A 15694-nucleotide genomic window follows, 5' to 3' on the forward strand; every position below is an offset into this window, starting at 1 on the left:
CTCCCCCACCCACTGACTATGAGAGAACAAAACTGTCTTTGGACAGAAGAAAAAATTCTTTATATATCCACAAGTTTTGACAAATGTGAGGAATTTATCTTGAGTCATTCTGAATGGAAGCTTCTAAATTCCAAATGTGAGAAGCCTGTGAAGGACATTAGCTCCTCTTGAGATTTTAGGATTGAAACCCAGCCTGTTAGTTTGTGACACCAATCTTTACAGCCTATAGATGATTCACCTAATGTATATGGAAAAGCTACAGTGATACTGGATTTTAAAAAAAAAAAAAGATGTTTGTTAGAAATTGGACATACTTTTTTCCTGTAGTTAAAAGCTTTAAAAAACAGTGGTACCATCCTGCTTTCCAACACACATACATGTAAACCATCAGTAACTGTCTTTCCTTTTTTTTTTTTTTTAAAGATTTTATTTATTTATTTGACAGACAGAGATCGCAAGTAGGCAGAGAGAGAGGAGGAAGCAGGCTCCCTGCTGAGCAGAGAGCCCCATGCGGGCTCAATCCCAGGACCCCGGGATCATGACCTGAGGCGAAGGCAGAGGCTTTAACCCACTGAGCCACCCAGGCACCCCAGTAACTGTCTTTCTTTATCTCAGTTTGCATTTCAGGATTTAAAAGTACTTGGGAGCGGGGGGCACCTGGGTGGCTCAGTGGGTTAAAGCCTCTGCCTTCGACTCGGGTCATGATCCCAGGGTCCTGGGATCAAGTCCTGAATAGGGCTCTCTGCTCTGCATGGAGCCTGCTTCCTTCTCTCCCTCTCTCGGCCTACTTGTGATCTCTGTCAAATAAATAAATAAATAAATATCTTTTTAAAAAATAAATAAAAGTACTTGAGGGGTACCTGGGTGGCTCGGGAAGTTAAGTATCTGTCTTCAGCTCAGGTCATGATCCCAGGGTCCTGGGATCAAGCCTTACACCAGGCTCCTTGCTCAACGGGGAGCCTGCTTCTCCCTCTCCCTCTGCACTTTCCCCCACTCACACTCGTTCTCTCTCAAATAAATAAAACCTTTTTTTTTTTTTTAAGAAATACTCTCCATGGGGGACGCCTGGGTGGCTCAGTTGGTTGGATGACTGCCTTCGGCTCAGGTCATGATCCTGGAGTCCCGGGATCGAGTCCCGCATCGGGCTCCCAGCTCCACGGGGAGTCTGCTTCTCTCTCTGACCTTCTCCTTGCTCATGCTTTCTCTCACTGTCTCTCTCTCAAATAAATAAATAAAATCTTTAAAAAAAAAAAAAAAGAAAAAAAAAAGAAATACTCTCCATGGTGTTAACTTAGAGGAAAATGAGAAAGGGGCATTACATAGTCCATTAAGCTTCTGATTCTTGGTTTCGGCTCAGGTCATGATCTCAGGATCATGAGACTGAGCCCAGCAACGGGCTCTGAGCTCAGTGCTACATCTGCTTGAGAGTCTCTCTCCCTCTCCCTCTGCTCCTCCAACACACGCTCCCTCTCTCTCCCTCTCTCTCTCTCTCTAAAATAAAGAGATAAATCTTTTTTTAAAAATAAGATAATACCTGTCTCTGCCTACACTGAATTCCTTGAGCCCTATTTCAAAGACAAAGTAAATGGTCCATAAACAACAGATAACCTTATGGCTATAAATCACTCTCTACCTCTAGAATCTTAAAAAAAAAAAAAAGATAATGTTAAAGGTTCAGAGGAAAATAAAATAAAAATTGATGCCTTTTGAAGTGTTTTTTAAATCATTTCCAGAAATAACTGGCAAAATAATGCCTCTAAATGTTCAAGCCAAATTAAGTTGCCTACAAATAATCAGAAATCATGGTTGCCATGGTTTCAGGTGCCCAGAATATGGTGTACAGACTAAACAGTGCCTTGCAGCAAAAATGCCTCTGTATTAAGTGGAAGCCACACACACACACACACACACACACACACACACACCACTAATTATAGTGTTCTCAGGTATTTGAAATCTTTCAAAAATAACAATAATAATGATTGATAATAAATTTTTTAACTGTCAGCTGATCTTACCTGCTAGTGTGACAACATCCCCTATCACCATCCTGAGTTCTCAGGCTTATCCCTACAATACAACCCCAACCCTGTGGATATCTAGCAGAGATCGAAACGGCCTTGTGTTCATGATGAAGAGAGTCACACATAGCCTCTGGTCCAACAGGTATTCTTTTCTTTTAAGACTTTATTTTAGGGGCACCTGGGTGGCTCAGTGGGTTAAAGCCTCCACCTTCGGCTCAGGTCATGATCCCAGGGTCCTGGGATCGAGCCCCGCATCAGGCTCTCTGGGCAGCGGGGAGTCTGCTTCCCCTTCTCTCTCTCTCTCTGCCTGCTTCTCTGCCTACTTGTGATCTCTGTCTGTCAAATAAATAAATAAAATAATTTAAAAAAGACTTTATTTTAATGTAATCTCTACACCCAATATAGGGCTCAAACTCACAACCCCAAGATCAAGACTCATATGCTCCACCAACCGAGCCAGCCAGGTGCAGCCTTACAGGTATTCTTAATGCTCCACAAGAAGTTCTTGACTTGTTAAAAGTTGTTGAAAGTTACTTTCTCAAAAAATCTAAAATTTTATGGTGCCTTTAAGTTTTGTTTTAGTTTTTGTTTTCATTAAGCAGGTCTCTGATTTCTCTTCCTTTATTTTCTCCATCCCAGTCCAATACAGAATTTTTACAGGCTTCAAGTCAGTCAGTGGATCAGTCAACATTTATTAAGCAACACTATGTCAGACACTATTCAGACACTGAGGTTACAAAGATAAGTAAGACACGGTCTCTTCCCTTATAAAAGAGGTTGGTTTGTCGGTCCCATGTTCAGACTGACAAATAGTTATTTCTAACATAGTGTACTAAAGCTATGGTAAAAATAGGGACAGCATGTTATGCACAGAAGAGAGGGCCCTGGAGAATCAGAGAAAGCCAGGAATCTTCCTCGGGTTTACCCATGAGTTACCCTTGAATCAGTCAGCAGTGGGAATTAGGCAAATACCAGGGGACCAGGAAAGAACTCCACTTAGAAGGAGGGCAGGAGTCTTGGCTTTATGTGTCCAAGGCATTACAACACTAAGTGTCACAAAAGAGCACAGTATGTCAGGGGAGGGGTGGCAAGAAACTAATTTGCAGTGATAAGGGCAGAGGAAGAGCATAGCTCTTTTTTTTTTTTCTTTTTTTTTTTTATTTATTTGACAGACAGAGATCACAAGTAGGCAGAGAGGCAGACAGAGGCAGAGGGAGAAGCAGGCTCCCTGCCAAGCAAGGAGCCCGATATGGGACTTGATCCCAGGATGCTGGGATCATGACCTGAGCCTAAGGCAGCTGCTTAACCAACTGAGCCACCCAGGCGTCCCGAGCATAGCTCTTTACGTGTGAACTGACTTTAGCAGTATGGACTTTATTCGGGAGGTAATATGGAATCACTGAACAGTTTAACATAGAAGAGCCATGTGGTCTGATTTGTCTTTTGGATAGATGCCTTTGGAGGACAAATTTGAAAGGAACAAAAGTGAAAACACGGAGACCATTTTGGAGGCTATTTATGATGGTTGATTTTATTTATCAACTTGACTGTGCCATAAGGTGCCCAGATAGTTGGTCAAACAGTATTCTGGGCATTTCTATGAGGGTATTTGGGGATAAAATTAACATTTAAATGGGTAGACTTGAGTAAAGCTGATTACTTCCATATTGTGTGTGGGCTTCATCCAGTCAGCTAAAGGCCTGAACAGAATAAAAAGGCCAATCCTTCCTCAAGCAGGAGAGAACTCTCCAGCCCACTGCCTTTGAACTTCATCTGTAACATTGCTCCATCCTGCCTGATGGCCTTTGAACTAAAATACTGGCTCTTCCTATGTCTCCCGCACCACCAGATGTTGAACTTACCAGCCTCTGTAAAGACATAAGTCAATTCTTCATAATAAAGCTACTTAGCTAACTAGCTAGGTAGCTATCTTCTATTGGGGATAAATAGATATATAGATATACTTCATGTATGTAAAATTCTATTTCTCTGGAGAACGCTGGTTAATACACTCTTTTTGTGACTGATAACCAAATAGTGGGGGTTCAAACTGGAATAGTGATAATAAAGCTAGAAGTGAAAATTACTTAAGAAGGAAATCAGTGGTACTAGGGACTAAAATTGTGGGGTTTCATAGGAGGCTAGAAATCAAGAACCATCACTTAAGTGTCCAGGTAAGTGACTGGACCACCAACTGAGGTAAAGATCCTAAAGGAGGGGAGAACACAGGCGGTACAAGTAGTTAGTATGAGACATGTTAAGTTTGAGGTACCCTGAGCATCCCATCTCCATACCCCAACTCCATACCCAGAGTTGGATGTATGAGTTCAGAGCTCAAATGAGAGTTTGAGCCAAGAAATGCAGACTTGGAAGGCATCCTCCATCGTTTAGAACCACACACGAGACTAAATAAGATCACCAAGGGAAAGGATGATCAAAGAGAAAAGGAATGAGCCAGAGGCAGAACTTTGGGAAACACCCATATATAATGGGTGGGCAAAGAAATTGGACCACAGGGAGTCTTATAAAAGAAATGTCAAGAAATGTAGAGTCAGATTTTACCCAACTTGCAAACTAACATTTTAGCCTGCCACAGTTTCATGGGTGCTGGCAGAAGACACGAGACTCCTAGGTCAAAACTCAAGGACTTTATTACCGACAACAGTAGGAGTAGACAGAATTATCAGCAGGTTCTTGCACTGGTCTCCCCAGTACCAATTCCCACAGGGTGGTGCTGTACTACATCTCTTCTTTCTCCCCTAAGAATAGGGTTGAAGAATGGAAAGAGCCTTATAGAGTTGTGTGAAAAAGTCATTATAGGCAATAAAGCTAGGAAAATTGACCAAAGGGAATAAGCCCCCTCCAAGATGACCAGAGTCACCTGCAGCCACAGACCAGAACCATGACATACGCACCAAGCAAAGTGGTGACCTGTCAGTCCTCTACACAAACTACCAGTGGGTCTAGATCATTGAGAACCAACCAAAATCCAACCATTATGGGAAGACATCCTACATTTAGTTATAGCAATATCAAAGAATGGTGATATATCTTAACCAGGAAAATTAAAACTCTTGCTTCCCTCATTTACTCACTCACAGTATCCCCAAGCCACCGTTCAACGATATAGTCTCATCACAGGCTAATGAAGGATCAAATCTCCGTGTTAAGGAAAGCCAGTCATCAGGTATTCGGAGTTCAACGGTGCGGATCACTGTTGTGTGGAGAACTGGCATAGTCTTTCTTAGACAAGTGGCTCTCTGGAAAAGTACTTACAAACTTGTTTGGGAGTTTCAAGCATGCTTTAACCCCATAGGTACTTTTAATTACTTGAGCATATGTGTTTTATGGTTCACTAAGGAAGTTATAATCTCTGGACACAGGTTTAAAAATTTGGGGCACCTCAAAGACTTACATTGTTGCAAAATATAGTACCTCCATGGAGATCTAAACAGTTTTTTAAAAAACAGATACCTAGAAAAAAGAGAGTCTAATTGTGGGTATATGTAAAAAATGTATATATCATATATTTGTATATATGTATTTTTAATTACATGAACTATTTTTATGTCTTTTTAAACAATGTTATAGTTATTAAGATAGCAAAATCACTCCAATACCATTTGGAGCAGTTTTTATACAAACTTTTATATAAAGAGATCAGTCATAGTTTCATACCTCCTGTGAAAGAATGTAACCAGCCAGACAAATCAATTTTAACAGTAGTTCCAACACCCGACACTTCAATTATAGGATTTTTACACTCATACAAGTCTTTCATGATCCTTTTATTCCTATGCTTTGTAATGGATTTATCCATCTCTAGGAACCCAGCTCAGGAGCCACCTGCCCTAACATCACACCCCATTCACCACTCCCACCCTCACAGAGCTTGTCATTCTCTCTAGGAATCATCAAAAGTCTGTCTGTTATTGTTCTTACAATGCTGTATGGTAGTTTATTTGCTCAAGCATTTGTCTTTCTAGCAGACTGAGACTGTTGTTATACAACTCTGAAGGGGATGGGAAAGTAACTGCAGAATCATTTTCAAACTTAGCAAGGCAAGTAAAGAAATTCCAACAAAAAAGAGTTCTGCCATGAAAAAAAAAAAAAAGCTTTTATTTAGGTTTTTCCCTTCAACAGTCATCATTGTTCCCTCTTATCCTGCCTCACTTTAAATCTGTCTTTTTGTTAATCTGGTTGGGATGGAATGCTAAGCAAACAAGCATTAGATACTATAACCTTATCCTAAGAGAAATAAAATAGAAGCCCAGGAATAGGACCATCCATTTTGAAAATATGGTGAGACCATTGATTAATTCACTGGTACAGACTGCCAGACATCCTGGGCCTCAGAATTAGCAGTCAATCCAGAATCAGGTAGAGAGGCCTCCTGTGCGTGTCTCAATGCAAGTTCAGAAGCTTCGAAAAAAGATCAAAGAACCCAACAATCCACAAAATTACAAAGGAAGAGGCTGATGTTCTGGAGGCAGAGGCAGAAAAATCTTAAAAGTGATTAGGGTTTTTGTTAATCAATCAAGAAAGAAAGAAAGAAAAAAAAACCACGTTGAATTCTTACTATGACTTGCTATTAATCATTTAATTCCTATCGATACATATCAAATCTTACCAGTCATTCAGTTGGATGCTCATTAGCTTCCTTGATAATAAGTTAAAACGTAAAACAATACTTCATATATGAAGCAAAATAACAGTATGAAGCAGTACATAATCAATGCTAAAACTGAACAAACTGAACATATGTGGGATGACCACACGCTCTGGTTTATGCCTTTTGTCTGCCTTGTATGATAAATTATACGGTGCAGTGTCATTCATGAGCAAGGATCTCCCCCCTTTAGAGCAATAATATGCACTGTGAATTCTTTACTAGGGTAGAAGTGAAGTAAGCCATCGTTTTCTGCCTTTGGAAATGACAGCTGGTAATTTGACATTAAAGGAATTTTCCTGGTTTTTATTTTGTTTTATTTTTGGCTGTTGTTCTGCTGTTAGAATCTAGTTACTGATGACTAATCACTTTGGTTTCATAACTATAGTCCAACCTTTTGAAGTAATCAGTGACACTGTTAGTCAAAATTCATGTCTCACACTTAAAAAAAGACAAAAAAGTATCTTGGAGCAAACGCAGACATGAAAACGAGGGAATTTTATCTTTTAGTTTAGGTTTTTCTGCAATGTCTTAACTTTTTTCCATATGGATGTACTGTCTTTATGGTAAAAGTAATAATACTTGGGGTTTTTTTAATGTGTGACTGTAGTATCCTAATAACAGAAATATTAAAAAGCAAAGGCAGAATGAGGAATATAATCCATACAAATGTCAACTTGCTGTTAACATCTCTTTCACACAAGAAAGCCAGAATCTAGACAAGACTGTCTGAAATGACTAACACATTTGGAACACATTTTTAAAGGCACTGACAAGCCTGCAGTCCAATCACACACAGGCAACATGTGCGGCTGTGGTGGAAATGCTTTTATAGACTCTGTTTGTTGTTGTTTTATACTCACTTTAAAACCCTCTGGAAAGCAGGGGGAGGGATTAAAGGTTCATAATAAATTTTACAAGCCTGGGCAGTGAAGAAAAACTCCAGAGCGTTATGAGGTGTTAAATAAATCGAATTGGCTAAACTTTCTGCCCCATTGTCGTGATGGCCTTTACACTTCTCACAATGTGGAGACAATTAGGTGTTAGCCTGGCTTGGAAAGATAAATGTCCAGCTTCCAGACAAGAGTGCTGATTTAGCATGTGTTCTGTGGGCCACAAAATTATTGTTCTAATCAATTCTAGCTTTCATGTTTGCACACATGCATATCAGTAAAAATAAAGAAGGGAAACAGAAAGCAACGGCAAAACTTAATTCCAAATGCAAATATTTTTATTTTCTCCCTCATTATTGAAGTTTTTCTGCAGGGATGATCATAAAAGGGCCCCAGAGGCAGGAAAGAACTGACACAGCTATTTTCAAATATTACTAAGAAGCCAGTCTTCTGGGCATTTTAGGTGCAGATTCAATAATGGATCCGTAATTTTAAGTGCAAAATCATTTACCTATTTTGCTATATAAGTTGGTTTACCCACAAGGGGTTCTCCCCTGCCTGTTATACACTCTTCTTATCACCTTATAATTTTATGCATTATGGAGAAGTTGACAGTAATAACTAAACCAACAGTCATCTTTTGCTCACAGGATCCTTGCTTTTCCATCAAAGCTAGTTTATTAAAGACAAAATACCAATGGCACTCTCATGGGATATATCTTAAGACCTTTGAAAGTCTGCAAATCTGTGAATACCACTACAGAATAAAGTTTCTCTTCTACTAAAAAAAGAGAATTGAGCAATTTAAGCAAACTGAAACTTTTATTTTTGTCAGGGGGAGGGGAAGCAGGGCTTGTTTGGATGTTTTTTCCATCACCAGCACATTTCCAGTCAAAATTTTTTCCATAAACGCTTAAGTTAATTAAATGGTTATTTGGTGTGTTACCTTATTTATAAAAAAAAAAAAAAAAAAGTAGAAATCAATAAATCAAGTAAATTCAAAACTGGTTACTGGAGGGGCACCTCGGTGTAGCTCAGTGGGTTAAGCCTCTGCCTTCAGCTCAGGTCATGATCCCAGGGCCCTGGGATCAAGCCCCACATTGGGCTCTCTGCTCAGCAGGGAACCTGCTTCCCCCTCTCTCTCTGCCTGCCTCTTTGCCTACTTGTGATCTCTTTCTGTGTCAAACAAATTAAAAAAAAAAAAATGGTTACTGGAGAAGACCAATAAAATAGACAAACTTTGGTGAGTTAAATAAAAAGAAAACACAAATAACAACATTGAGACAGGATCGAGAAAATAATATAAGATGTATGTAAAGAGTATTATCTTTTATTTCAGGACAATATAGTACAACATTATACCAATAAATTTAAAAACCTAGACAAAATAAGTGATCATGTAAGAAAATATAAATTAACAAAATTAACTCAGGAAGACTTATTAAACCACAAAGGTCAATAAACATAGAAGAAATTTTTTTAATTATTAAAAGATCTGTCAGATCGTAAGGATGCTGGCCCAAGATGGTTTTATAAGAAAGCACTGCCAAGTCTTCAAGGAATAAATAATTTATATTTCATATGAACCAGTTAACATTTTCCCCAGGAATACAAGAATGGTTGACATAGAAAATTTAGACAGAAAATCTACTAATGCAAATTACTACATTAACAGATTAAAGGAGGAAAAAATGACAGTTTCTTTAAAAATGCTTGACTAATTTAACATTAATTCTCAATTTTTAAGTTTATCATACTAAGCAAGGACTAGAAGGAAATCTCTTAAATTTGATAAATGACTTATACCATCAACCTGTATAAATCCTCACACTGAAACATGAAATTTAAGAAACATTCACATTAAAGTTGTTCTTCTACTACTCTACACTGTTCTGTTTAAACTTCCCAAGGTTAATGACTTGTCATGAGTCTTTGTTTCGAACAATTATATAATGTACTTTGTATGACTGAAGGTGTACAGTCTAAGTCTATGAGAACCACAGATAGAGAAATTCATTCAAGAATGGAAACAAACGTATTTTCAAAAGAAATATTCAGAGTTAGTATCTAAATCTTTTGAAGATTTTTTTTATAAACCTGCTAAAGAAGCTCTATGTACTCTAAATATAATTCTCTGCTATAAAGTCATCTCAAAATTAAAGAAAACACACTTCCCTACATATATTGCTTGACAGGGATGTGAGTCAAATGATAATCAGTACAGTAAGAGGCATTTTAATGGCTCAAGTTCTATAGCAGCTCGGTTAACTACAACATAAATTCATTTCAACAGACCTAATTCAGGGGAATGGCATTACAGTAAGTGAATGGATCATAAGCTCCATAGGCACTGTGCTTTCCACGGAACGGTCTTCATTGCTAACAGAGAATGCTGACTTCATTTATTTTAATAAAAGTCTATGACTTGTGTACAAGTAAGAGAGCATTTTTTTCAGTACATCAATTTTATCTGCTTTGGGATCTAGACTAAAGGCTATAGATTAGAAGAAAGACAACTGGAATGTTCTGCGTCTTTGTGACACAGCATCTCTGAAAAAAGTGCTACAAAAAGAAATACACAACAAAAGAAATATAAGTATTGGATTATAATCCAAAGTATAAAATAAATATCCAGGGGTCAGTACTGATATAAATAAATTATTGAATAAATAAATGAGAAAAGACAAATCTACCACACAGAAGAATTTCAAGTAATTTATATAGATATTCTAACCTCAGGGATGTGGAGATTAACTCCCACCCTCTATGTGTAGGTTACAGACAGTGACTTCCCTACAATGAGTACAGTAAGAAAAAGGAGGAGTAGGAGTAACTTTACAATGGAGAAACCTGAGAAACACTACAATACCAGGTGATCACAATCAACATTAGCAGTGATTAAGTCATGTTGATGCTATGTACCTTTCATAGGGTGTGATGAGAATGGCACTTTACCTGTGAAATCTACCTTCCAAAAACTTATAACCCCAGTCTAAAATAAGAAAACACCCCATAAATTCCAACTGAGAGAAATCCAAAAAAAACCTGACCACTACTCCCCAAAACTATCAAGGTCATCAAAAAACAAGGAAAGTCCGTGAAACTATCATAACCAAGAGAAGTCTAAGGACATGTGATGTCTAAATGTAATGCAGTATCCTGGGCAGGATCCTAGAATAGAAAAAGGACATAAGGTAAAAATGAAGGAAATGTGACAAAAGTAAGAAAATATATCAACGTTGGTTCCCAAATTATGACAAATGTCCCATACTAATGTAGGATATTAATAGTAGGGCAAACTGGGTGTGGGGTTATGGGAACTCTGTACTATCTTTGCAGTTTTTCTGCAAATCTGAAATATTCTAAATTAAAGTTTATTTTAAAACACAAAAATGAAATAGAAGTGACCTATCTTCTTTTATATTCATTTCTCTAACCGCACCCAGCATGTGAAATGATAAAGTAGAGCCTTCACACTCACAAGTTTAATATACATTAGATACATGATTAATAAATTAGCTGGGTATAGAATTTTAAATTGGAGATCATTTTCTTTTCTTTCTTTTTTTTTTTTAAGTTTTTTTATTTATTTATTTGACAGACAGAGATCACAAGTAGGCAGAGAAGCAGGCAGAGAGAGAGGGGAAGCAGGCTCCCAGCTGAGCAGAGAACCCGATGCGGGGGTCGATCCCAGGACCCTGAGATCATGGCCTGAGCCGAAGGCAGAGGCTTTAACCCACCAAGCCACCCCGGTGCCCCTGGAGATCATTTTCTATCGCAGTTTTGAAGATGTTTCTCCATTGTATTCTAGCTCCCAACATTGCTGTTGTGATATTGATGTCATTCTAATTTCTGCTTTTTTTAATGCTTTATAAATTGCAAAGTGCTTTTACTGTCCCTGCTGTCCTGAGATTTCATGATGGTGTTCCATTTTGTAAGGAACTATATGGGTCCTACAACTGAAAAATTCATGCTCTTCCATTCTGGGTAATTTTGCGTATTATTTTTTTACTACTGCCCCTCCATTTCCCCTGTTCTCTCACCTAGAACTCCTATTATTTTGGATTTTAGAGCTTTCTGACCTATTGACCTAATTTTATCTTATTTCTCTTATTTTCCATGTTTTTTCCCTTTTTCTCTACTTTTTGAGACATTTCCCCAGCTTGATATTTCTACCAGTGAGGTTTTCCTGAGAACATTTTGGGGTTTTTTTTTCTTGTTTTTACTGTTCTTTTAAAAAAAAAATGGTTATTTCATTATTGCTTCCTGTGTGATATTTTCTCTGACATTTTAATTGATAGCTTTTAAAATTTAATCTTGTCTTATCTTTTATGTTTATTTGTGTCAATCTTTCATTCAAGAGGCTTTCCTCTGATGCCTGATAATTGTGCATTGTCTACACACATTTATGGGTGGAACATTAAAAGCTGATTAGAAGTTGGAATATTATTCAGACTTTAAAAAGGAGTAAACCTTAGGGCAGCTGGGTGGCTCAGTCAGCTGAGTGTCCTACTCTTGATTTTGGCTCAGGTCCTATCTCAGGGTTGTGAAATCAAAGCCCTGCACAGGGCTCCATGCTGGGTGTGGAGACTCCTTGGGATTCTCTCTCTCTCTGCCCTTCTCTCTCTAATAAAAAATAAAATAAATATTTAAAAAGGAAGAAATCTTGTCACATGCTACAACATGGATGAACCCTGAAGACATCATGTTAAGTGAAATAAGCCAGTCACAAAAAGACAATACTGTAAGATTCCACTTTTTTTTAGTATTTTTTTTATTTATTTATTTATTTATTTATTTATTTATTTGACACAGAGAGAGAGGTCACAAGTAGGCAGAGCAGCATGCAGAGATAGAGGGGGAAGCAGGCTCCTCACTGAGCAGAGAGCCCAATGCGGGACTCGATCCCAGGACCCTGAGATCATGACCCAAGCCGAAGGCAGAGGCTTCACCCACTGAGCCACCCAGGCACCCCGATTCCACTTTTTTTTTAAGATTTTATTTATTTGAGAGAAGGAGAGAGAGTGCACAAGTGGAGGGAAGAGACAAAGGGAGAAGAAGACTCCCCAGTGAGCAGGGAGCCCGATACAGGGCTCAATCCCAGGACACTGAGATCATGACCCAAGCAGAAGGCAGCCACTTAACCAAATGAGCCACCGAGGCACCCCATGATTCCACTTTTAAGAAATGTCTAAAGTAGTTAGAACCATAGAGACAGAACAATGATGGCTGCCAGGGGTGGGGGTAAGGGGATGTGGGGAGTTGTGGTTCAAAGGATATACTCAGTTTTGCCAGGTGAAAAAGTTCTAGAGACCTACTGTACATTTATATGAATATACTTAATGCTGCTGACCTACACACTCAAAAATAGTTAAGATGGAAAATTTTGAATTTTTTTTGCCACAATTAAAAATTTTAGAAATGTTCTGAATGATTACAAGCTCTGAGCACTAAAGTAGGGCCAGTTTGCATGGGCTTCAGTTCTGATGAGGCAAGCTATTTCAGTAAAGAAGCCCTGATGCTATCATTAGATCTTTCCTCTTGGAGAGCCATGAGCTGCTCAGATCCCCAGAGAATAATCACCTGAATTACTCATCTACAGGCTATGGGCCTGGCTGCCAGTTTTCTGTCACATGTGCAGGGACAGACAGTGACTTCATTACTGAGTACACGAACTTTAACTCTTTCCCCTGCTTTCACTATGGCTCCTGTCCTCAAATGTGCATGGGAACCTCCAGTGACTTTTTGCATCACCGTCTCCAGAGAGAATGTATGTTTAGTCCCCTAGGATGTGAAAGGAGCAAGCCATCAGACAGTTCTGTAGAGGTGGATGTAGATCTGGGGAGCCCACTGCTTCAAAATTAGACCACTCTCCTTTCACTTACACAGGTATCAGCTCTGATTCTTTTTTTTTTTTTTTTAAAGATTCCATTTATTTATTGAGAGATAGAAAGCGAGAGGCAGAGCACAAGTGAAGAGGGAGGGGCAAAGTGAAGTGAAGTGGGAGAGGAAGAAGCAGGCGCTCCATTGAAGAGGGACCCCAGGATCATGACCTGAGCTGAAGGCAGACACTTCACTGACTGAGCCACCCAGGCTCCCTCTAATTCTTGAGCCTTGTTGATTCAACAGTGTGAATCAATTTGTTACTCACCTTTTTCCACTGCCAGCCTAGGATTCGGATATCTGAAGTCTGTTTGCTTAGTCAATTACCACTTTTCCATCTGCTTATCAATTTCCCAAATTTTGTTGTTCCTCTCCTGCTCTCTTGTCCTCATGCTTATGCCTTTAAAAAAAATGTTTTAGAAAGGTTTGGGTTTTGACAAAAGAGTGGTAGCTGTTGCACATATTCAATCTGCCATCTTTGTTCTCTATGGTTTGTTTTCTATAGTTTCAGATTCAATTTCCTGTGTTGGAGATGATGTAGTAGGAAGAGTAGAGACTTAGGTTAACCTGAGTTTAGATTTAGACTTTGCGTCTGGACTTTCTTGTTGTGTGAGCATAAGTTAACTAACTTTTCTTATTCACAGTTTTTCTGTGTATAAAATGAAGTTGCTAACACATGGATAAGAGACGGAATTATTTTAATGAGGATAATGTGAAAAAAACATATGAAAGGCATATTTAAAATAACATATGCAAAACTTAGGTGAAATAAAAGACTTGCTTAATAAATATTAATTCCCCTTCCTTGTCCAAGATAAGTTGTTGAATTTACCCTCCACTAGCAACTGTAACATTCTGATAACCTCATTCTGAGCTAAGTTTCTATAAAGATGCATCAAATCACTTACTAGCCATCCTCTCCTAGCTGTCCTCCTCAACCAGAGGTCTTCTTCCTGGTAATGACATTCAGTCTCAGGTGCTACATCATTTTGTTGGAATAAGTGCAAATTTTAATTTTTTATATTTTTTATAAAAATTAGCACTTTATTTTTTAGTCCTTTGGTCAAGTGTACCTTTATCTTTTTATGAAACTAATATTTCCAAAAATTTTTTTTCAACAGAACAGGGAAAGGAGGATGGGAGAACTGTTAGAAGAAGAAATGCAATTTAAATAGATTGAACATTTCTAATGTACCCTAGGGATCACCACTGAATTAGATACAATTGCTTGTTGTAAGTAAGAGAAACCAACTCAAAACAGAGGATAAATGTATTAAGTGTATTTCAGAGAACACACAAAAGTGTTCTCCAGCAGTAAGACTGGAGAAACAAGCTGGAAAAAAGGTCAAGAATCAAGGCAGCTCCAAGGCAAGGGGGATTAATAAACATTCTCATCACAATATGATCACTGAAATGAATAATCTCCCACCATCTTGAACCTTTCTTTTTTTTTTTTTTTTTAAGATTTTATACATTTATTTGAGAGAGCGCACACACATGTGCACAAGCAGGGGGAGTGGTGGGTGGGGAGAGCAGGATCCCCAGAGCAGGGAGCCCAATGTGGGGTTCAATCCCAGGACCCCAGGATCATGACCTGAGCTGTAGGCAGGCACTTAACCTACTGTGCGCCACCCAGACACCCCTCATCTTGAACCTTTCTGCATCACTCCAGTAACGGAAATTCCTAAGAGTCTGCTTTATTTAGCTGGAATCACATGCCTACTCCTAGGGGGAGATAATCCCCTAAAGGGAGAGATAATTATTCAAAAGGAAATTAGCTACATACTGTAAGATTCCAACTCTGTGACATTCTGGAAAAGGCAAACTATGGAAACAATAAAAAGGCTAGTGGTTGCCCAGGCTGGGAGGTAGAGAAGAATGATCAGATGGAGCACAGATCTTCAGGGCAATGAAAATACTCTAACTGTATGATGCCATAATGATGGATACATGTCCAAACCCAAAGAAAGAACACCAAGAGTGAACTGTAACATAAACTACATACTTTAGGTGACTAGAATAGGTCAATGTAGGTTCATCAATTCTAACAACTGTGCCACTCTGGAGGGGATGTTTTTGAGGGAGTCTGCAAGTGTGCAGGCAGGTGTATGCAGTAAATAAGAAATGTCTACACCTTCTCCTCAGTTCTGCTGTGAATCTAAAACTGGTCTAAAAACTTGACATAAATTTTTTTTTTTAAAAAACAATTAAACAGGGACACCTGG

Source organism: Lontra canadensis, unplaced genomic scaffold, assembly GCF_010015895.1.
Source record: "Lontra canadensis isolate GAN:19392208 unplaced genomic scaffold, GSC_riverotter_1.0 scaffold13, whole genome shotgun sequence".
NCBI classification, from domain to species: Eukaryota; Metazoa; Chordata; class Mammalia; order Carnivora; family Mustelidae; genus Lontra; species Lontra canadensis.